The sequence below is a fragment of the Papio anubis genome, chromosome 17 (genome assembly GCF_008728515.1).
Source record: "Papio anubis isolate 15944 chromosome 17, Panubis1.0, whole genome shotgun sequence".
In the NCBI taxonomy this organism is placed as follows: Eukaryota; Metazoa; Chordata; class Mammalia; order Primates; family Cercopithecidae; genus Papio; species Papio anubis.
This window is the reverse complement of record NC_044992.1, coordinates 44,472,863-44,496,605: the sequence shown is the minus strand read 5'-3', so window position 1 is coordinate 44,496,605 and position 23,743 is coordinate 44,472,863. Positions and strand designations below refer to the sequence as shown.

The window sequence follows — 23,743 nt, the reverse complement described above, 5'->3', positions numbered from 1 at the left end:
TTAGTTGCTGAGATTTATGAAAGTTGTATTGAAAGACTTCGAGTTGTGGATTTGCCTACAAAGCAATTATTAATATATGGAGATTTCTCTTATAGTAGGCCTGAGTCCTCTTCTGACACACAGAGAGGGCCATGTTTTATGCTTTTGGTGCATTTACTCTCTAAGCTCTCCAAATCCTCACAGCCATCTCTAAATGTCCTTTTGTGGTATTTGCTTTATGGCCAAGATGTTATTATGGATGAGGAAAGAGGCATTTAGCAACACATTTGAATAAGGGAGTAAGATGGGAGTGGTGATTCTAGAAAAGGAGCAGAAAGCTTACTTACACCCCTCTCCTTTATATGATATCAACTCTTCTTTCTGGTCATACTGAGTCTAGAGAGAAAAAAGGATCCCTGGCCGTGCCCTGTGGCTCATGCCTGTAATTCCAGCACTTTGGGAGGCTGAGGCAGGTGGATCACGAGGTCAGGAGTTGAAGACCAGCCTGACCAACATGGTGAAAACCCGTCTCTACTAAAAATACAAAAATTAGCTGGGCATGGTAGCGTGCGCCTGTAATCCCAACTACTCAGGAGGCTGAGGCAGGAAAATCGCTTGAGCCTGAGAGGCGGAGGTTGCAGTGAGCTGAGATCATGCCACTGCACTGCCTGGGTGACAGAGCAAGACTCCATCTCAAAAAAAAAAAAAAAAAAAAAAAAAAGGGAGACCCCTATGTCAATATTTCCTATGAACCTTTTTGATCCTCTGACCCTAAACAAATGCTGCATTTTTATCATTTATCTTTTTCCCCACCAGAAATCATAACAGCCATTATGTGCAATTCTGTGGTGAGAAAAAGAGACAGGAATTCTGAATATTGCTCCTTAATCTGTTCCTTGTTTTCTCAGACATTTACTTTTGGAGTCAGATGTATATGAACAGTCCTGATTTGCCACAGCCGAGCAGTATGGCTTTAGGAAAGTTACTCAACCTCTCTGATTCTCAAGTGTCCACATCTGTGAAATGGGAATGGTAATATCTAGTTTACAGAATTACTGTGAGAGTTAAAATGAGATAATATATGGAAAACAGCCAGTACAGTGCCTAGCACATAAAGGGCTCTCAATAAATGATTGCAACAGTAATTTCTGATAGCAGTGACTCAGCTTGGGGAAAAGTCTTAAACAGGTTGGGGAGGCTACCTCAAATGCTTGGTGAAAGGAGAAAACATATAAACAAACAAGAAGACAAACGAGGTGTTATTCATTTTACCTTACAGAGAAGATCTGCTGTATAAGACTAAATTTTAGGTGTTTCTGAATGTGGAATTATTGTTAGACCCTAGCAGGAAGGCTGTTTCAATCATATAGTGATGCATATCAGAAATGTGAAGCCTGGAATATATACTATGATTTATTTTTATAACCTTCAATGAGAGGTATTGTGCATGCATAAATTATATATTTTTACTTTTGTAATTATACCTAAACCACATACTCCCAGAATATTTCATTATGTAATTCTTCAAACTTAACTTCAAGTTTCCTTTATAAAGCAATGTTCTATAAAAAAAATTTATGTAAAAGAAATCATTACTAATCACGTTTACTGTATAAGGAAAAAATGCCCCCCTAAATATTCATATTTATATTGCCACATTAGCTACTCTGAAATTGTTATTGGGCAAAACTAATCTATTCAAGGCAGGTAAAATATTTATAAACATGATTCAAAGTACCTACATTCAGAAACTTCATAAAATCTTTTGAAATAATTTTTCTCTAAAAATTCAGAAATATATTAATAGCCATTGAATTGTTGTGCACATTATGGGTCATTTGTCTCCAATTCTGGTTCAGAATGGAGATTATGCAAACAATTTTTAGCCCCAAATTCTCCCCATGTCCTGCTAAATTTCTGCAAGAAATTTCTTTGTATCGCTATATGTAACACTTCAAATAGTATATGTAGGATCTCTTGAAGTATTTGAACTAGAAAAGCAAAAATAAAGTTTACGAATTCAGCCAGAGGCAAACAACCAACTAGGAATTACTGAGTGGATCTAAGTTATTTAAGCATTCAACAGGCAAATTAACATCTACAACATCCCATAACAAACACACACACTTGACTTCTTCCTCAAGAGCAAGAGTTGTTTTGGCTTTGAAATCAGCTTAATAGTTGCTTCCCCACTTTCTTATAACTTCTCTTCATATTGCTCATCTTAATCATCTAGATAATTTTCGCTGGGAGTGGTGGCTCACACCTGTAATCCCAGCACTTTGGGAGGCCGAGGAGGGTGGATAACGAGGTTAGGAGTTCGAGACCAGCCTGGCCAACATGGTGAAACCCTGTCTCTACTAATAATACAAAAAATGGCTGGGCTTGGTGGCGCACACCTGTAATCCCAGCTACTTGGGAGGCTGGGGCAGGAGAATTGCTTGAACCTGGGAGGTGGAGGTTGCAGTGAGCCAAGATCGTGTCATTGTACTCCAACTCTGGGTGACAGAGCAAGACTCCGTCTCAAAAATAAATAAATAAATAAATAAAATAAAAATAATCTAGATAATTTGAATTTTTTCATCAAAGTTATTTGGCAAATTGTGCCAGTGCCACAACTAGAACACAGGAGTGACTCTTACCACCTGGTTCCACATTTTCATTACCTATAGTCAGCAACATTTCTCAAACCTACAAAATTCACAATAATAACAGAAAATGAAAAATATATCTAATAAGCAACCTAGGCTTTAAGAGAATGGCAGGGCAATTACATTTTTTTTTTTTTAGTAGAACCACAGGTAAGACTATTATATATTGTTCCAAGATTCTAACTAAAAGAGTGTACAGAAAATATTAAACTCGAAGGTGTGAAAGGAAGTGATATATGATTCCTAATAACATGGAATAATGGTATAATTCAAAGCAGAGACATAGTTCCTACTAGCCGCAGAAATTTTTGGTAAGAAAGAAAAAAAAAGGAGGCAGTTTCTGAAAAACAAAAATGCCAATATAAAGCACACTTTTATAAAAACTTCTCAGTACTATTTTTTATGTGCTTTCTGACTATTAAGTACTAAAACAGTTAGTAGTTAAATGCTGCTCAGACTCTAGGGTTCATTAGCTTATTAGTCAAATACCAGTCAGCTGTACATAAGGTCTCATGTATCAGCTTGCTTATCAACACATATATACAAACTCAAGTGGAAAAGAAAGCCTATTTAAAACGTATATTTAGAATTGTTCACAGTAAACATTTGACACAGTTAACCAAAATGTTTTAGCACACTCTTACTTCTTACATAGCATCATAATAAAAACATGTAACAGAATTCAAAGCAGATGGAACTCAAAGCTAAGTCATAAACTTGTGTTTTTTAAAAAAGAGAAAAATTGGTAAAAACATGGACTGACTCAAGAGGAACTTGGTATATCTTTAATTTCCCACGAATCTAGTAACAGTGATATTTAATTTGACAAATATTGAATTCTCGAATAGATTATTTGATAGTCTGTCTGATTTCTATTAATTCGTGGGAGAGTTTAAGACAAGTGGTAACATTTAATGAATGTGTGTTCTAATTATCTCTCAGTGATCTGTCTGACATACAGTGAGTTATGAAAGTCATCAATAATTTCCCCTTATTTTTAAATAGCAATAATTCTCTCTCTCTAAAAAGTTATATCTTAAGGGTTTTTTAAGCTATAATTCATAAAAAACAATGAAGCACTGGCTAAGAATCTATCAAAATAGTGGCTGACTACCAGATTGAAAATAAATTTACGCTGGGACAGTGGCTCACACCTGTAATCCTAGCACTTTGGTAGACCAGGGCAGGTGGATCATCTGGGGTCAGGAGCTCAAGACCATCCTGGCCAACATGGTGAAACCCCGTCTCTACTAAAAATACAAAAATTAGCCGGGTGTGGTAGCATGCACCTGTAGTGCCAGCTACTCGGGAGGCTGAGGCAGAAGGCTCACTTGAACCGGGGAGGTGGAGGTTGCAGTGAGCCGAGATCACGCCACTGCACTCCAGCCTGGGTGACAGAATGAGACCGTCTTAAAAAAAAAAAGCAAAACAAAGAAAAGAAATTTAAACATTTTAGTACTGGAGGCAGACTGCTAGGAATCTTAGCCAACTTGTTATCATAACTGTGTCTTCCTAAAGGCAAGCAAGAGAAATGCTGGGAAATAGCACAAAACGATGATTTTGAGAAAATACAAGAATGATATATACATATAAAATAAAAGTATATAAACTTGTGCAGTGTATAGCAAAATAGCTACTTGTAATATAACATGAATACTGTGGCTTCAGGCAATTGAACAGAGAAGTGAAGCTGAACGCTGCTATGCCAACCAAATGGCAAATGTGATACCTGATAATGTAAAACAGAGGCATCCCCAGGGCACCATGTAAAATTATTATAAAGCGGTGAAATAACAATATAAAGTTAATTTTATTAAAATTAACAATACTTCCCATCAGCACGAGGCAATCTATATTCAAAATTAAAACAGTAGGAATGTTTATCTATTCAAGCATTCTGATAGGCTAAATATTGTTGACTGCTAAAAGAAATAAAGTTTTCAAGCCTCTTTTTCCTACACATTCATAAATACTCATGCTTATGAGTAATATCATATTCAAAGGCCTGAAATTAAAAACATGTTTCCTTATGAAATTTGGTATATCTGGCATGTCATTAAAAAAATTCCTGCCTACTTTTTAAAAAAAATTTGATGTCTTGGAAATAAAAGAAGGGATAAACTGATCAAATTTTGCACTGTACTGTTTAAGTACAATAAATAGAAATAGGTAAAATTAGTAATTTCACAGCATTATTTGAATATTAATGTTTGCTGATTTCTACTACTTTCTGATATTTACAAAACTTGCCAGCTGTGAGACATTGTGTTAAGCAGAAATATAAATTTTTAGGCTCTGTTAGCTTTCAAAAAATAGTATTGAGAGTTTTTTCTTGATTACAAAAAGAATGCAAGTTCATTACAGAAAAAAATGAAAATACAGAAAAGTACAAGGAAAAAAGAAATATTAGCCCTATTATGTTGTAACCTGTAGTCATTACTAACACTTTAGGACGCATCCTTTCGGTATTTTTTATCTATGCACCAATAAGTATATATAATATAAAGAATTAATATTTAATCAAAAGTAAACCTGAATGAAGACTATGTCATATTACAAAAGGAATTTTATTTTTTCATCTAAACTAAAGGAGTATTTCAGAACATGTACCATGTTTCACCTAAAGAGTGGCTGCAGTTACATAATAAACTACATCTGCTGAAGAACTAAACATAAGTTTAAAATCCAGGAGTTAAGCAGTCAATAGTACCCTGGAGTAGGTGGTGGAAATATTCTCAGAATTAGTATGAATTTTATTATTAGGGGACCGATGGATTTAATTTACAATATCTCAAAATTTTGAGGCACATTCTCTATTTTAGATACTTGAAAAATCTGTTTCATATGTTTGGATATCAAAATCCACTAAATCTACTATGATAACACTTCCTCTATGAGGCCAGTTTCATGTCCTTGATGATTAAAAACTAGAAATCACAGGTTATAAGGTAGAGAAAGGGGCAATTCAAGAATTATTTGTAACTAAAGATGGTATGTTTTTAAATGCTATTATCAGAGGAAAGAAACCAAACCATTAAAAAAGTATGTAACATTATTAAATTTAATTCAAGCCAAGATAACCTAAGCTTGCACTGAACACTCATTCCAACTATTTAACCCTAGCCACTGAGCTGAGGCTATAACAGCAGGTGGGTTATCAGACAATGCACTAGAATTTCACAAGATCGATTAAGTCAGAAGACAAACAGGAACTTCCCCAGCCTCTTTTATTCTTCCCAGATAATCTGTGTTATGTTCTTGAGGAAGGAAAGGCAAATCTTAAGCTTTGCACTGTACTTTAGCACACTCTGTCTCTCTTCCCTATTTTATTTCTCACCTAGTTTACATTATATCATGCCATTTCATTTATTGCCCCGCTGAGGAATGTAAACTATATGAGGGCAGGGTTTTTCACTGACATATCTCCAGTGCCTAGAACAGTGCCTGCAGGGCACATAGTAGGTACCCAATAAATATCTGTTGAATAAATGAATGAGATTTCTTTAACTGGATAATTAGGGTTAGCAGAAGCCAATTTTAAATATTCAAAGAAAAGAAAAACATTTTACAAAAAATTAAGACACTTCTGGCCTGGTGTGGTGACTCTCACCTGTAATCTCAAAACTTTGGGAGGCAAAGGCAGGAGGATCGCTTGAGGCCAGGAGTTTGAGACCAGCCTGGACAACATGGTGAGACTGTTTCAAAAGACAAAAAAATTAGCTGGGTGTGGTGGCATGCACCTGTAGTCCCAGCTACTCAGGAGGCTGAGGCAGGAGGGGTTTGAGGCTGCAATGAGTTATGATGGCACCATTGCACTCCAGCCTGGGTGACAGAGTAGACCCTGTCTTAAACAAAAACAAAAACAAAATCATAAACTTTTGCTCAGAACTTGCATTTCTCTAACTTTGCAAGCACAAATTTTTATACCTGTTGACCACCTTCATGGAGTTACTTTGAAAATAGTAATTACTAAAGCCCACTTCACTGAAAATTTGAGTTAATTTTTAAAATTTTCTGAATTTTGGGGTCACTGATGCTGGAAAAAAAATTACTCTCTCTGTTCTCTTTCTTGTAAAAAATTCAGTGCTAACCCACACAAATCCAGGCAGCTGCCTCATCTATTCTGCTTCATCTATTCTCCGGCTGAGGACATTCTATATTCTTATATCCCTATTGAACAATAGCACCATCCTGAAAAATTTGCGTACTGGCAATCAAATCATTCTGCAAACAGTAACGCAGATTCCAATGATAAGATGAGTGAGCAGGATGCAAGAACATCTTAAAGATCACCTGCCGCACTTGTGTTTGAGGTGCTCAATGGCTGTTTACACCAAGTGCCATCTGGCTCTACAGATATAATAACAATTATTCCATCGAGGTGTGTAGCTCCCTAAATCATATTAATACACAATGATTCCACTAGTCTTATAGGAGTTGATGTCTTTGTGTGCTCTCATTTAACCTGGGTAATGCGCTAAAACAAGTCTGCCTCATCATTAAGAATTGATTTTTTATTTATGTGAATGTCACTGGCAATCCCATGATATCCCTTTGTAATTCAGTCGAACAGGGCTGCATACTAGCGTTAATCTATTTTTATGGCATATCTTTAAAAATTTGCAACATCTTGCTACATTTGGATATTTATATAGAGATTTGTGTTCCCGTAGAAAGCTGTTGTTAGCTTTGGAGATCCATTTCATACAGCAATAGGGCAAGTATCTAATATACTTCATTAGCTCTCTTATATCAGATAAGGGTTTATTTCTTTAAATTATTCAACCTTGGTATAACCTACTAAAATCATATAAATTACAAATACACTAATGAAAATCATTAGCCTATTCAAAAAAAAAAAAAAAAGAAAAGCAAAGAAAAAAGAAAACCTCCAACAGTGATAAAACTAAAACATTTTAAAATCAGCCCTCTGGAAGCATTTTATGAAAATAACTTGATGAATTTGCCATGCTTGCTCATTTCTTAATGTTGTCATTGGTCAATCATTTAGCCACTGACGTTAACAACTATTCTGATATGCTAACATTTGTAAAACAAACAAACAAACAAAAACCAAAAAACACATCACTTTTTCTCTGGCTAATTCAAAATCTGATTTTAAAAGTCATAGTTAAAATTATTTATAAACATGCCTTAATGACTTTTGCTAATTTAAAATGAGATAAACACAATAAGCAACAATAAAAACAAAAAATACATATTTTAAGATACCAGGAAAAAACACTACATCACAAAATTATACTTTAAATCTAGTCTTCTCAAGAGTATTTACAGGATCATTAAATAATTACCTTATGGGGAAGTTCTGTCAGAACACCTCTCTTATTTAGATGAGTATTATAGACTTTGAACCTGTTTTTAAAGCAATAGCAAGCTTCTTCAGAAAGTCACTGAATTTTGGGTGTGGGGAGATATGGTATGTTATACTGCAGGTCTTGACCATTTTATGCTGCTGCTTTAAACGCAGAATTACTCTTATGCTGTTGAATTTATCATACACAATTACTGATACTGCAACTCATAAGGAAGTTAAGCAAAGTTTCAGGACATGCAAATAAATGAGGTAACACTTCTTCAAATCTAAAGGATTTTTAAGGGGAGTGTCACTGCAAACTATAAACTACTGTAAGATTCTTGGTCTACAACAATCTCTTGTGGATTATTTAGACAATTTTTAAAAAAGCACACTGGGGCAAGTTTATTTTTCTAACTTGAAAATACATGTCCTAAAACTTAATTAAAGGCTCAAACTTAAGAAAGACACATTCATAAAAATCTACATTTGCGTTAGATTGTGAAATCAATGTAGTTTTCAATATAATACATTAATATCTGTAATCCTTAAACTGTAATTTTTACTAATATGTTTTCCAAGAGCTACGTAAATTAACTTCTTTATGTATTGTGTATGTTATAAATAACTAGAAGGAATTACGTGCTTTTATATTCAATAAATAAATACATTTAAAGCTCAGATACTTTCACTAAAATAGATCCACAAAGAAGCTTGGAATGTTTTTCTGTGGTCTTCAGAACTATGTGTGGTGAGCAATTATCAGGAATAATACATGTGTCGGTTTTTGAATTCAGTAAGCCTTCTAAACATTATTTGAAAACTACTCCACGGAGATGATAAAAGGTGTATTAATCACCTAAATGCCTACAAATTGAGATTTAAGGTCAGAGATATTCCCTTAGTTTACTTAAGATATTCCTTAGATATTTCCCTAGTTGTCCCACACGGGCTTGCTTGGTCACACATCATATCCTGGTACATACGAGATCCTGAGTTAGTATTGGGGAATTGGTGTACAAGGCTTACAAGTCAGCTTTTAAAACATAATAATGATAGCATCTATGATACTAGTCTAGTGATTCTATGGTTTTCTTTTTGTTAAAATCATCCGTTACTTTAGAAATAAGCTAAGTAAAGAGGGAACATGGAGTCAGACTGAAATCTACTTCAGGGCTCACCTCTGTGGGATGAACAGTGAATGCTCTGACAATGACATTCACAACAGCATTGCTGCTGGGTATTGCTATAATTTGCTCTCTATGATTGTTCCTTTAAACAAAAAGCTCTGCGCTCAGCATGCAAAGAAGTTAGAAGTGCGGGAAGGAGGGGGAACCACACATGTAAGAGGAGAAAGAGGAAAAAACTGCAGATCAATCATTTATAATTAACAAAAATCCGATTGGTGCTTTAAATAGAGATCAATGTGTTCCAGGCTGCCTGGATTGTGGGGATGTATTCACCTTCTGGTAACTCTCCAAGCAAGCTGTCACACCTACAGAATCACCATTTGTTTTCTTAACAAAGCTTCAGGGGGCGCCAGGCTCTCATTGAAATTTCATTAATCTAATGGAGTAAAGTCCTATAGAAAAAAATCAAATTCTCGTTGGACGAGATGCTACCTGGGAAAGATAACCTCTGTTTGAACTCTCAGACTCGGATCTCTCTGCTATTAGTCTGAGGAAACAGACAGCAACAACGCTGATTACAGCCACCGGCCTCAACAATTTTTTTTTCTAACTAGCAATTTCGAGTGCAAGTGCCACAGTGTCAGCTAAAGAAACACAACTGCGGGTTTTCTGCAGAGCAAAATGGCTCTGAAATGTCACTGAATAGCTCACAAAGGACGCCAATCTACGACAACAGAGGCATAAGCATATAGGAGAAAGGGCCCACACATCCTCCTTTCAAAGGTATGTTGTTTACATGCATGTAATTTGTGAAACCCACAGCTATTCAATTCAGGGTTTTCACAGAAGTCTAAACCAAAATCTGTGTAGAAAGCAATATCGAGATTCTTCCAAAAGTCACAGAATTTTGGGTGTGGGGAGATTATGACATGTAATACACAAAAGTAGATGCCCTACATAGTACGTGACCTACATAGTATAGTCTTCAAGTTCCCAAGGCATCATTTATGGCTGTTATGTGTGATGATACTTCAGCATCACCTCCATGTGATTTGACTCACAAGTTTTCAAAAGTGGCCTAAATCTGTACATGTCAATATATAGTAGCAACGGTTACTTTGAGAGGAAAATATGGAATGTTGATTCCTTAAAATTCTTTCCAGGAATGTCCCCATGGCTCATCTGACGCATGGCAAGGGTATATGATGGTACATGTATGTGACAAAAAGAGCCACCATGACAAAGACTGCATCTACACCAAAGTAAAATAGCTTTCGGTACTGCTTATTTTTTCCCAACTTAAAAGTCTATTTGTAAAAATTTAGACTAACAGACCAGTAGTTTTAGGCACAAAAGTCTAAAAGACAGAATGAAACAACCTGTAGAAAGTCCTCTGCTAGTCTCCTCTATGATCACTATGTTTTGCACGAAGCAACTGGGCAAAGGAAGTTGACTTCAATCGGGCAAGATCACAGTCAAGTTCAGCACTGTTTTCTGATTCCATAGACGTCTAAATCTGGAAGTGACAGTGCAAACCTTATTTGTGTTAAGGAAGAAGACTTACAGCACTTTAAACTAAAAAGAGAAACTAGCAATTTGAACATAAACTACTACTTGTATTTCCTTTCTTTTTTAAACAAGGATCTAAAAATTGTAGCATATGATAAGGAGAAAAAAGTCATACTTTGCAAAAAGAAAAGAAAGGTGATGACATCCTAGGCAAGCAATTGAAAGGATTCGAAAAATTCTGAGTCCATCTTTAAAGATACTTTTTTTCTTTTACAATAAGCTTGCCATTTTTCACCTGGGTCACATAAAGCTTGCCGCAGATCAGGAAATGTCTTCAGTTTCCAAAGCCTCTCACAGGAGTGAGTCACTTCCTGTTTTTTCTTTTCTTCCATTTCTCTGTTTATGGATAAACATTGCTCTATTTGGATGTATTTAATATTTTTGTGTCTGGTCTAAATTTATCCATAAGGATCTAGCTTCTTTTCATACATAATTCCTTTAATTTCCTGTCTGAGATCCACCTGTAGAATTATACTTCCTGGTCTCCATCTACATCCTGTTTAAAGATACCACTGAGAGTAATATAAAAATTTTTTAAAATTCTAAGCATTAGGAAAATGAGTAAATAACACATTTGTGTGTCTATGTGTATATACTATTTATGTAAACATGTAATATATGCAAAACATATTATATATACATATGATATATGCAAATCTGTACATAGAAAAACTTAGTTTATTCAAGATCACTAAAATTGATCCTGGGAATAAAACAATATACCTTTTCTAGGCATTTATCCCTACTATAGAGACAGAGAAAGAAAGATTGTGAGAGGGAGACACACACATTCAGATGAGCCTTCAGGGAATTGTATGAACTTTTGAACCAGAGACGGAGAGCCAGAGCCCAGCCTGTTCCCACTTTAATAAACATTTTTTTCTTCAATTAATTAAGGTTTGGAAAGAAAAAAAAAACCACAGAAGAGAAGTAATTTAGCATGCAACGCATACTTTACAGATGGATCCTACCTTCAGATGCTTATTAAATCTATGCATGATTGCGCTGGAGAAAATTAATTGCATTGTTTCTCACTATTGGAAAAGAGGTTGCAAATAGCTCAAAAATAAAAAGGAAAATGAAGCAAGGTGGTTGTTGTTGTTTACGAAACAGCTATAGTATAAAAGAAATACTTTCAAAGTCCTATTACAAGTAATACCCACGACTGGCATAAGAGCACAGATTTCTTTAAAATTGTTTTGATATTTCAAAATACCATATATGTTGCTAGAATACATATATCTACTTTAAGTTTACAAATATTCTGGTCTAACTAAAATTTCCTACTCAGTAGCATTTGAACTATTCAATTAAGTGATGAGTTTTTGTTCAAATCCTGCTGTGAGGAAAGATTTACGTGAGCAGCTGGGAGTAGACACTGGCACACATTCACTGCATCATGGTTGGCTGGTATTCTCTCCATTCCAGTCTTGGTAAAAAGTGATAACTTCCTCATTTTTTTTCAGAGAAAAATAGAAAATATTATTATAAAGTATTCAGAATTCAGGTAATCATTTGCATTTTATAATCTTTAATTAGAAAGAAAAAAAAGCACAACAGCTTCAGAAACTGAAGCCATTTTTCCTTTTCTGAAGGCCTGCTGGTGGAAGTTCAACTGAAACCTCTCTTAGACTGTCCTGAAAATGACCTTTATCAAACTTGAAAGGAGCACTCTCTAAGGAGTTAGACATTAATTTTCCTAACTCACATATTTCTAGATTAAAAAAAAATCCTTGTGTTACTTCCTTATGGATACTCCTGTTGGTAGGCCTTACCCTGTTGTTGACTGACTAAAAACATTTCACTTAAGAACTTCTAAACTTACTTGATTCCATGACCTAAATAGATGGTGGTTTTATTTTACTCTTTTGCCTACTCTAAGTCTATTAATCAGTCTCTCTAATCCCTGGTTAACATGTATAATTATTTTAAACTATTTATCATGACACAAATTTTGCTAAAATTAACAAACTAAGTACATATAAATAAATGAATCAGTCCTATGTACAAGAGGTTTTGTAGATATGGGTAAATATATACATTTACTAACATGGAGATTTATTTATATAGTGCCTTTCACCAGCAGATCTTGAAGAACAATATAAATGACCTTATAACCTTATAAATAGTTACAGATATTATCATCCTTAGTTAGGAATGGGGGCAAAGCAAGATCAAATGGTGAGATAGGTAGTACAAAACTTCTAAAACAAGTGTTCAGTTTTATTCCCTTGCTTTACCTTTTAAATCAGACCTACCTCCCTTTTAGGGTATTAACCAATTAAAAGTAGAGTCTCATCAATGATTAAAAATATATGTGGTTCAGTCTAGGCACTACTCAAAAGATAAAAAGCCATGCTGCCATGAGAAACCAAGCCAATGCCTTGTGCTGCTAGAGTTTTTGTAAATGTGACATAAAAACGTGTGGTTCTTATTTTATTGGTTATTAAAAACAACAAACGGGCCTATAAGGGATTGGACCTATATAACTTTACCATTACGAAGGACCACTGAAGGTATAAAAACAGGGCTAGTTTCAGAAACTTTGGCAATCTCAGTCTTACTTAAGCCAAACCACTCTGATAGGTATGAAATGCCTAAATAATACAAGTGGAAAAAGGTCCAAGAAGGGAGATTTCTTAGTTGAAGGCATCTGAACCTATTTCCTGTTTTCAGAAAGATCTCTTCTGTTTGCTGCACTCCAACCTTGAGCAGCCACTCCCACAGGGCTGACTGCAGCCTATACCTGCACGTTTGACCTGCCTCTTGATTCCAGACTCTTTCCAGATGTTCCAACGTTTACCTTTTAACAGTTTCCCTTGCAGTTGACACCGTCTTCCCCACCTTAAATATTTATTGGAAATGACAGTTCTGTATGTCATCCTTAGCTATTGGTCATCTAAAGTTTCCGGACTTCTATAAAGAAACTGTCACATTAGAGTATTTTATTATTTTTCTGCATAAGTCAGAGTGAGCATCAACAAACAACTAGTTAGAAGCTGCGGGCAAAGCAGTTTTGGCAGCATGGATAACTCAGGCTCTCCTTGGACTGATTCTGATTAACTATGTGGAAGGGGTTACCCTGGATTCCTAATTCTAGAAAAGTAGATGATTGAATTCACTTTCAGGAATCCAAGAGTTTAGAATAAGTTTCAGATTTTGAGATACTGACTATAAAATAAGAATAGTTAAAAGACAAAAATTAAAAACTCATAACTGTTTTAGACTTTATTTTATATTTCTTACGCATCTTACACTGAGAAGTACGCTATTCCCTTGGAGCAAAAAGCTCCCTGATGACTATGTAATTTGCTTCAAAACACTATATTTTGATTTAGCAAATCCCTGTATTCATATATTTCATGAGATCCTGTTTTCATGAAAGAGTTAAACTCCTTCTATAAGGTAAAGAGCTTAATCACTATGGGATGAGATATTTTTTCTATTTTCCAATGCAATTACTCTTTGTCTTAAATCTAATTGAATTCACTTTCCATGTTAGTGGGGGAAGGGAAGTGGGTAGGAGGGATGCAGCATATGTTAGAAGACAAATAGTGTAAACTGTAGACCTTTCAATACAGTGGATTTTTATAAAGATAAAAAATTGTGATCTGATAAAAAGGTTTAATATTCAGTGGTATGGCAGGCGTGGGGGAGATTTTGGCCATCAGAAACTGGATTTTGTGTATGGAGAACATCAGGGACATTGCATAAGGAACATTCATATTTATAATTTATAAAGCACCTTGGGATTCTCTAGAAGAAAAGCACCATATAAATATGAGCATTTTCATTTCATGTGGGTGATCACAGATTGTTGGCATTTCAGCACAACCATATTTCAGTAGTGAAAGGGATATAAACTCTTACGTAGATTTGGTTTTGCTGCCATTTTCTCTTCCCTGAGTTGTAACATACACAATGGAGCATGCCCTTATTGGCTGATTCCTTTCCCTTTTCTAAAGTTCCTGTCTATTTCGTTTGTCTTTGTGGTGTCAGTGTACTGTCTAGCATTTGGCTTTATACTCATAAGCTAGACTACTGAAGGAAGTAAACATTTATCTTGGATCTATCTGGTATAGTGTTTTCCATCCTTCAGTATTTCTGATGTATAAGGGAGGAAAACCTCCAGATATCACTGAAGGGGGAAGAGGGGGAGGCTATCACTCTGTGGCACATTAAGACATAGTATAGAACAGGAGACTGCTATTATCTCAAGGTTCTTTGAAAGTTCTTTAGGATATGATGAATATGTGTGTGTGTGTGTGTGTGTGTGTGTGTGTGTGTGTGTGTGTGACTTGAAAGTCTGGACCATACAATCACATTTTAGGGGATCAATTTGACAAACATTTATTGAATGTCTAATATGTGCTGACAGCCCACAATCCTTTGGAGAAGCCGGTGTATATAATACGATGCAGGTAAATGGTGGTAGGTAACAGCTGTGATAACTGATCAAGTAAAATGCAAGACAGGAAGGGGTTGAGTCCAACTTGGTGCAACTAGGAAGCCACCTAGAGAAGAGGGAGTTTGAGCATGGCCTTGAAGGATGAGTGGGTGGATGGGAGGATGGGAAAGGCACTCCAGGTGGAAGGCACAGGGCTGGGTTTGGGGAATGATGATGAATAATCCTGTGAGTCTAGGGTTTCTGGCATGAGTTTCACATGTAGGAGGTAAGATGAAAGGTAGACTCAGTATTTCAGGTCATGGTTTCAAATCCTCTTCAAAATAAGCGTAGGTCATGAAGCTGCAGTGTTATGAGAAAACAGTTTTTAACTATGAGTGTTCCTAGCCTATTATTTCCCCTGTGTGCTCAAGAGTTTCTGGCTTCACTAATTCAGGTCCTTCCCAGGCTCACCATCATCCAGGGAGGGCTCTGCCATTTTCAGACAAGTGTTTTGGCCTTGTGATGCAGTATGGAGAGAATGTGAAGAATAAGATACTTAGGTAGACAGTAGAAGACAGGGAGCAAAGAAGCAGTCTCCACCCCATATCTTCAAGGATTAAGAGAGACAAGGCAGAATGGCATGGGACTGTGAGAGAGTTCTGGGACAGGAGAGTGAGAGGCTCCAGGGAGTTGTGGGGATTTTGAAAAAGGAGGAGAAAGTTGCCTTGTAAAATGGGCTTCAGGTATTTTTGAGGACAGAAATTCCTACTTTTATTGTGCTTCTGTGAATGTGATACTTCTTCAGGACTGGGTCCTGGTGTCAAAGGGACAGACAACTCAGTATGAGATTGTATGTGATTTTCCATGGTCTGGAGACTATATTATATTTATTAACCACATATTACACCAAGAGAGTGATGAGGGGTGAGCCTAAAAACGAAATGGATCAGAATCTTTTAGCGTTTTGCTCCTCCATGAATTCTCCATTTAGTGATTAATGTTTGTTGAATAGATTGAGATGGTTTTCACTGTATATGTTAATTACTGCTTAACAATAATGTGTCTTCTCTTAATCCTATCACATCTCTTTAATGGCTGCCTTAAACTTCCACTCTCCAGTCTCTCTAAGTCTTAGGCCAGTCCCTACTCCATGACTTTTTACTCTTAGTAAATGGCTTTGACTTCTCCTCCCTTCAAGTAAAAATATCTCCGTATCTTCATCTCTTCTATACTTTAACTCCTTTCTCTAAGGAACGAGTGCCCTGCCTGTTAGCCAGGACTGATTCTTATACAGTATTGACTGACCCATTTCTACCTTTCCAAGACCTGATTCTATCCATCATCTTCTCTTTTAGACTGGTTCTTTCTGATATGCTGGAAAATCAGCTCAGATCTCCCCTCTCCTAAAACTAAAACAAAATAACCAAAAAAGGTCCTCTCTCCTCCTACCATTTATCCCTTTCCTTCTTTTCACCAAATAACTTTTTTTTAGGTAACATATACCCACCGCCTCTAGTTTCTGAGTACTCACTCTAAGATCCCTAATAATTAGGCTTCTGTTTTTTAGTAGACTACTGAAACTGCTCCTTGGAAGATGAGCAAAGATCTTCTTGTTTTGTTTCCTCTCTATTCCCACTATCCCTTCCCATCAGCCCAATAGCCACTAAATTATAAATTCGCAGGGAGATTCCCAATTAGTCATCTTTATATTCCTTCAGCACCTAGCATTATGCATTGCACATGGTAGAGACTCCGTGAGTGTCTGAATTGAATCTAGATTTCTTTCTTTCTTTCTTTCTTTCTTTTGAGATGGAGTCTTGCTCTGTCACCTAGGCTGGAGTGCAATGGTGCGATCTCAGCTCACTGCAACCTCCGTCTCCTGGGTTCAAGCAATTCTTCTACCTCAGCCTCCCAAGTAGCTGGGATTACAGGCACCCACCACCACACCCAGCTAAGTTTTGCATTTTTAGTAGAGACAGGGGTTTCACCACATTGGCCAGGCTGGTCTCCAACTTCTGACCTCAGGTGATCTGCCCATGTCAGCCTCCCAAAGTGCTGGAATTACAGGTGTTAGCCACCGCCCCCAGCCTGAATCTACATTTCTTAGACCTTCCTTATGGTCCCCTGGCTCCTGATTTTCTTCCACCATGTTAGGAACCTTGCAGTAGTCTCAAAGCTACTGGCATCAGGGCACATAGCTTTCTCTAATGAGTTTACAGAATTAGGAAACATCTCATCCTTGGTTGTACACAACAAAATTTAAAAAATATTATCATTTATCAAAAAGTATAATGAAGACTATGTTATTTTGATTTTCTGTTAAGATTATAGGAAACCAACAATAAATAATCCAACACGAAATAGCGTATCATAATGATCAATGGTAGCGATCAACAACTTAAAAATGAATTCAAAACATACTAATTACCCAAACTTATTGAGTCTCCTACTGACCCAAACATAAACCACTTTTTGTATTATTTGCTAGCCTATATTTCTTGAGCATTTTCCCAGAAAGTGTTTCAGGTGGCTGATATGATATATACTAAACTATATCCAGGAATTGAACCAATCACTACTATAATAATATATTGATAGGACATCTTTAATAAATATGTTTTTTTTTTTTTTTCTGCAGAGGGTAGAAGATCACATATTCTTACTTCAAATCCAAACACTTAAAGACAATCAATGAGATGTAGGGACTTTTGTACTACTATGTTACCCTTGGGTGTCTTATATTGCTATGGAATTTCACTAACAGGAAGGGAAGGTTCCTTCTCCCCTCCATTTCATGGAAAACCTTTAAGAGTGGTGAGGAGCAGCTGAAGTGCCACTCAACTTCTTTCACATGTGTATATGCTGAAGTTACTCTTTCAATTCTCTACCCTACCTTGCTGTCCACCTTATTGCAAGCAAAGTGAAATGACCAAGGAAGTCAATACTGGTATATTATAGTTGTTTATTTGTAGCATTCCTTTAGAATGGGCCTAACCACCAAAAATACAAAGAATCCATGAGTTTCTGTGGTGCATTCTAATGCTCAATTAAAATCCACCCTCTTTGTCACTGTTTGGTTCAACAGTTTAGGTCAACAAACACTCTGGGAGCACTTACCTGGTGACAAGCATTGTGCTAGGGCTGCAAAAAGCCAGAGTCCAGCGAGGGATACAGATTATTTGTAAAAACAGAATTTCCATATAAGACTGGTAGTGATTTGAAGAAGTCAAATCACAGGGAGTAATAATTTTAAAATAGTGAGCTGTGTTTTGGGTAATTATATATTTTAAACTTTATCTTGAAATATAGAATTGCTCAAATTTAGAAGTTAAAATTTAAGTTTTTAAAGATCACTGAAATGCTACAAAAATAATACATAAATAAGTACAAAGTGAAAAAACAAGACAAAAACATATTGATTAGCTTAGTCACTGAACAGATTGTTCTCAAAATAAAGGTCTTTAAAGGCAGCAAACTTGGCCAAAGAAATATTAGAGTCTTACTTCACAAGCAACTTTAAATGTGCTTTCTGGTTACGCTAAGATGTTACCAGGTGATGAGCATTCCAAGGCCACTGTCCTGTGATACTGTAGTAGGGAAGGGGGTCTCCTGGTCACAGTATGGTTTTCTCTTTTGAAGGCTCTCTATCCCTAGATATTCTTGTTCAAATCACTTCTCATCTCAACCACTTCAAATAAACTGTGAATAGTCTTTTACCTTAATGCCTATGTAATTCATCAAATATTACTCAGTAGTCTTGGAAGCATAAATAGATGAGCATTTTACTCTTAAAAAGCAGTTTATTCACCTGGTCTCACTACAGCTCTGTGACCAAAGTTGTTGAGTAAGTATGCTAAGACCATATTGAACACACATAAAGGAGGTGGACTTTAAAGGGACTGCTTTCCTTCATGCTCCTCAATTTTTGTGGCTATAGAACCATCTTATGTCAGAAAACTATATATGTACAAAATATTAGTTTTCTGACAGAATATCTGTAGAATACACAGGCTTGGGGAAAAGCCTTCAAAAATTTGACTCCGATGGGCATTTCCAAGATGAAATGTTGTCCTCTGAATTTATCATACCTAGGCACATAGAAGATTGCTAAATAATAAGGGAATATTTTCTTGCTATCTATGAAATAAATTGTCAATGTTTGGGAAACCCTAAGGCACACAGTTCACTAGACTATTCAGGAGTATGAATGCTAAGGTTATAACTGGGGATTATATACAGAAACATCATAATATGCATGAGATTTTATATTTTGTTTTTATCACATCACCTCAATAGACACTAAGGAAACAGAAGTAAACTTGGGAATGGTTGTGAGTTTTAAAGCTAAAAGAAAAAATGAAGAGTCTTAAATTCACAATCAGCTATATTACTTGATTTTAAAAGAAGAGATGATTTGCTACATCTAATGTAATACCAAAGTATTATACAACTAAAGTAACTATAAATTAAGCATATGGACCCCTATAAAAACACTTATTTTATGTAATAATGATACTTATAGACATTTTTGTATATGCATTTTTGGGAAATCCAACTTTTAAATACAGATAAGGAAAGGAAGTCTCTAACCTGTCTAATTCCTGGTTCTATCATACAAGAGGATAAACATATTTTGGAGTAGATTCCTTTGAAAGTTACAATAATAGCTGGAAGAACAGAAAGCAATGTAGATAAGCAAAGAATAAAAGTGTGGGAGTATGATGGGAAATTCTTATCTTCAGCTGCAGGAGGTGATGTAGAAGTTATAGAAGTTACTGTATAATTGTGTAGAAGACAGAGGCAAGCTCATCTCCACTTCTAGAAATTAGAGCTAATGAGCTTCTGCTGCATCATGAGAGACTCAGACTAAACATGAGGAACACAACCTGATAGGAACAGCCATTAACATAAAGTGGCTTTTTAAAAGATATAATGAAACATCTTTCTCAAAATGTCAACTAAACAGAAGTAATTCTTCATCTTTCTGAGACATTTTAGATGTAGTCTTTGTTTTCCAAAGACAATTTATGGGAAGTCTTATTTTCCAAGACAGGTTTCAATTCTTTAGTTACATAGTATTGAATTCAAAGTGGTAACCCTACCATTGGAGCTAGGAAGTCATTGAATTAAAAAATTTATTTAACAAAAACAGTTCCCTTTACTCCGCATTCTCACCAATATCTGTTATCTTTTGTCTTTTTAATAAAATCCATTCTGACTGGGAAATTTTTGTTTCTTTAATAGTAATAATGAACTAGAGACCATCAGGTTCAACTCCTTATTCTGTATATTGAGAGGCAATATAGCATAGTGCAGGGGTTGTCAAACTATGACTTGGGCAAAATCTGACCCACACCATTTTTTGTAGGTCTTAGAAGCTTAAAATGGTTTTTATATTTCTAAATGGTTAGAGAAAAATAATATTTTGTACATGTGAAAATTATATGGAATTCAAGTTTCAGTGTCAAGTTTTTGTTGTTATTGTTGTTATTTATTTATTTTTAAAGAGACAGGTCTCACTTTATTGACCAGGCTGCTGGAATGCAGTGGTACAGTCATGGCTCAATGCAGCCTCAATCCCCTGTACTCAAGTGATCCTCCCACCTTGGCCTCCCAAAGTGCTGGAATGACAGGTGTGAGCCACTGCACCTGGCCTATAATAATGGAACACAGCCACAATCATCCATCTACATATTGTCTAAGGCCACTTGCACACTATGATATATTTGCACATTTGCTGCTCTTGAGACTGTATGGATCACAAAGCCTAAAATACTTACTATCTGGCCTTTTATAGAAAATGTTGACTGACCTCTGGTATAGTGGCTGAAGGACATAAAGTCTAAAGCTAGATTAGCTGGATGTGATCCCGGAAAAGATGGGAGTGCCTCAGTTTCCTGTCCCTGAGTTCCCAGTTCTGTAAACTGGGAACAATAATCTGATAGGGTTGTTGTGAGAATTAAAGTGTTTAGAACACTAGTGCCTGCTATAAAGTAAGGATTCAGTATATGTGAGATATTTTTATTATTACAAATGAGGAACCTCTGGCTCACAGAGATAAAGTAACTTCACAAGTTCACAGAATTTGCTAAGGGCAGACTGGGAGAATTTCCTGATTCTTGCTTACATTATATTGCCTTTTTTATTTTCAATATGGCCTGACCAAAAAAAATATTCTTGTGGTGTTTTTGTTGCTGTTTTTAAACTATCTTATGGGCACTCTAAATGAAAACTTTAGTTTCATCAGACTCTTCTCCTATCAATCCTGTTACCTGTAGTTGCCCAAAGACAAGTTGTGGAACATTTGAGATTTTCAGGTTTATACATAAAGCTTCTAGAAGTTAAAATTTTCTTCATTCTTTCTAAAAAAGGATAATAGAGGCCTCTATAGCTCAAACCTGACAAATGTGTTAAAAATTTTTGTTGTTGTGAAACTTTCAGAGACAAATAACTGAAGTATGTATAGAGACCCCAGGATCTGAAAAGATGGCAGATTAGTCCATAAGCATTCAAAGATACTTGTTATTCCCAGTGTAACATATCCCATTTTCTCTGGTTATTTTTTTTTCTTTATTAACTCTTCTACATTACCAACACAACCCCAGATTTTGCTTATTCTATGAAACCTCCCACACCTAGAATGTCTACTTAGTCATCCTGGACAACCACCTTTTTCAAGACTTTGTTCATAAGAGGTCTTACTTCATTAAATCCACTCCCAGTTGGTCACTCCATTACGCCACATTTCCTTGTCAGTTGGTACACAATTTTAAACAATTATGCATTTGTCACTGCTGTCTAATTGTTCTCTAGTTTTTCTCTTTCTGAGTAATATAACCTATCTTGCAACAAAACTATAATTCCTTATAAGCAGGTATACACCTTTTAAAAAAAAATCACCCATAATACTTTGGGAGGCCGAGACGGGTGGATCACGAGGTCAGGAGATCGAGACCATCCTGGCTAACACGGTGAAACCCCGTCTCTACTAAAAATACAAAAAAAAAAACTAGCCGGGCGAGGTGGCGGGCGCCTGTAGTCCCAGCTACTCGGGAGGCTGAGGCAGGAGAATGGCGTGAACCCAGGAGGCGGAGCTTGCAGTGAGCTGAGATCCAGCCACTGCACTTCAGCCTGGGCGACAGAGCGAGACTCCATCTCAAAAAAATAAAAAAAAAAAAAAATAAGAAGTTATTTACCATAGTAAGTATTCAACAAATGCTTCTTACATTAATAAATGAAGAACCACAAATACATCCTATGAACAGAATTTCAATTTAAGAATGAATCAATAACACCTTTAGACTACCATCAAGATTGTGAAAGTGATAATTTTTGTTACATGAATTTAAAGACCATCTAAATTAAACCAAAAGTAAAAAAGTACCTTAATTAAAATGGAGACTACAACCTATAATAGAGAAATCAACTCTAGATCCCTAATGCTTATTACTCCTTTCAGATACATCATTCCATGACACTGGAAAACATTAGATCTGAAGTGGATTTTGTAGGTAGTGGTAAAACCTTATGTAGGTATTTTTTTAATCCACCCACAAAGGATTATGTTGAATTCCCAGACAAGCATAATTTTCATCTGCATGTCTAACACACCTATAGCAACATTACTTAATATATGAGTATGTGAAGTATATTTTATTATAATAGTAGACAAGCAAACTGAATGTGTCCCAGGAAGGGGTCTTTTCCATTAACTTTCATAAAGGCTTTCATTTCAAAGTTTCATTAACATCTGACAAGCAAGCTGAAAAAGCTTTGCTTAGAGCTTAGGTTAGGGGCAAAATGCATTTTGGCAAAACTATTCCAAGATTACACTGACTGACTGTGCGAGAATATACTAATTTGTTTTGTTTTGTTTTGTTTTGTTTGGAGTGTGGAGAAAAGAGAGAGAAAGGGAGAGAGGAGTCATGGACCCTACTTTATGGTTGCCATGGATGCAAGGTCAGCCTACCACACTTGGATCTACCAGCAGAGTTCAGACAGGTCAACGTGTGACCGGCTCAGGCCCTGGGGTTAAAAGTTCAAGCAGCGATGGAAAAACCAATATGTCCACGCAGAGTATGCTGTACAATTTATTTCAATTTACATCAAGCCATGCATATAAAATTTAGATAAATTCCATTCAGATCTGATGTTGCCTGACACACAATGTATGCAAACAGATGTCTGTGGGGCTTTTTCTGTGCTTTAGAAAACAACATTAAATTTAAAAATATGTCTCTGGGATTTCTTTATTGAATTACAAAATGAACATAATTTTAACTTAAATGTTTTCATTCTTTCTTCCTTTTTTTTTGTGTGGGGGTCTTAATAATTTCTCAGTTCTCAATCTACTCTATGTCATATTAAAGAGGATAATGTATATTTACAACTACAGCTTCAGTGTTATTGTAGTTATAGATTCTATTTATATCCCTTACCACTTCCCACAAATATTTAGTGATTGATATTTCTGATTTATCTCTGGTTTCTAGCCTCATCTCCATTCCTTTCTCCTTTGAACATAGCAAGTCCTGGAGACTGCTGGGTCGTCTTCCAGCCACAAGGTGGCTCCCCCAACCCCTTCTCTCAAGCCAATGGATGTACCCCTTTGCTGAGTTCTCTAGGCGGACTAGAATTCAGAGCTAATTATGATCTATAAATGCCATAATTTTCATTGTGAAGTAAATGGCTCACAACCCAGACCCTAGTACAC

The 23,743-nt window shown here is 36.0% G+C and overlaps 1 protein-coding gene and 1 long non-coding RNA gene across 20 annotated transcripts in view; one reads left to right on the top strand and one right to left on the bottom strand.

The window, feature by feature from the left end:
- The window catches only part of SKAP1 (src kinase associated phosphoprotein 1), a 302,157-nt gene that overhangs the window by 153,866 nt on the left and 124,548 nt on the right, over positions 1-23,743 (bottom strand). The window lies entirely within an intron of this gene.
- Positions 9,509-23,419, top strand: LOC103878747. The gene is made up of 2 exons (XR_639062.3): positions 9,509-9,857; positions 22,921-23,419. It is a non-coding gene; the product is annotated as an uncharacterized LOC103878747 (long non-coding RNA).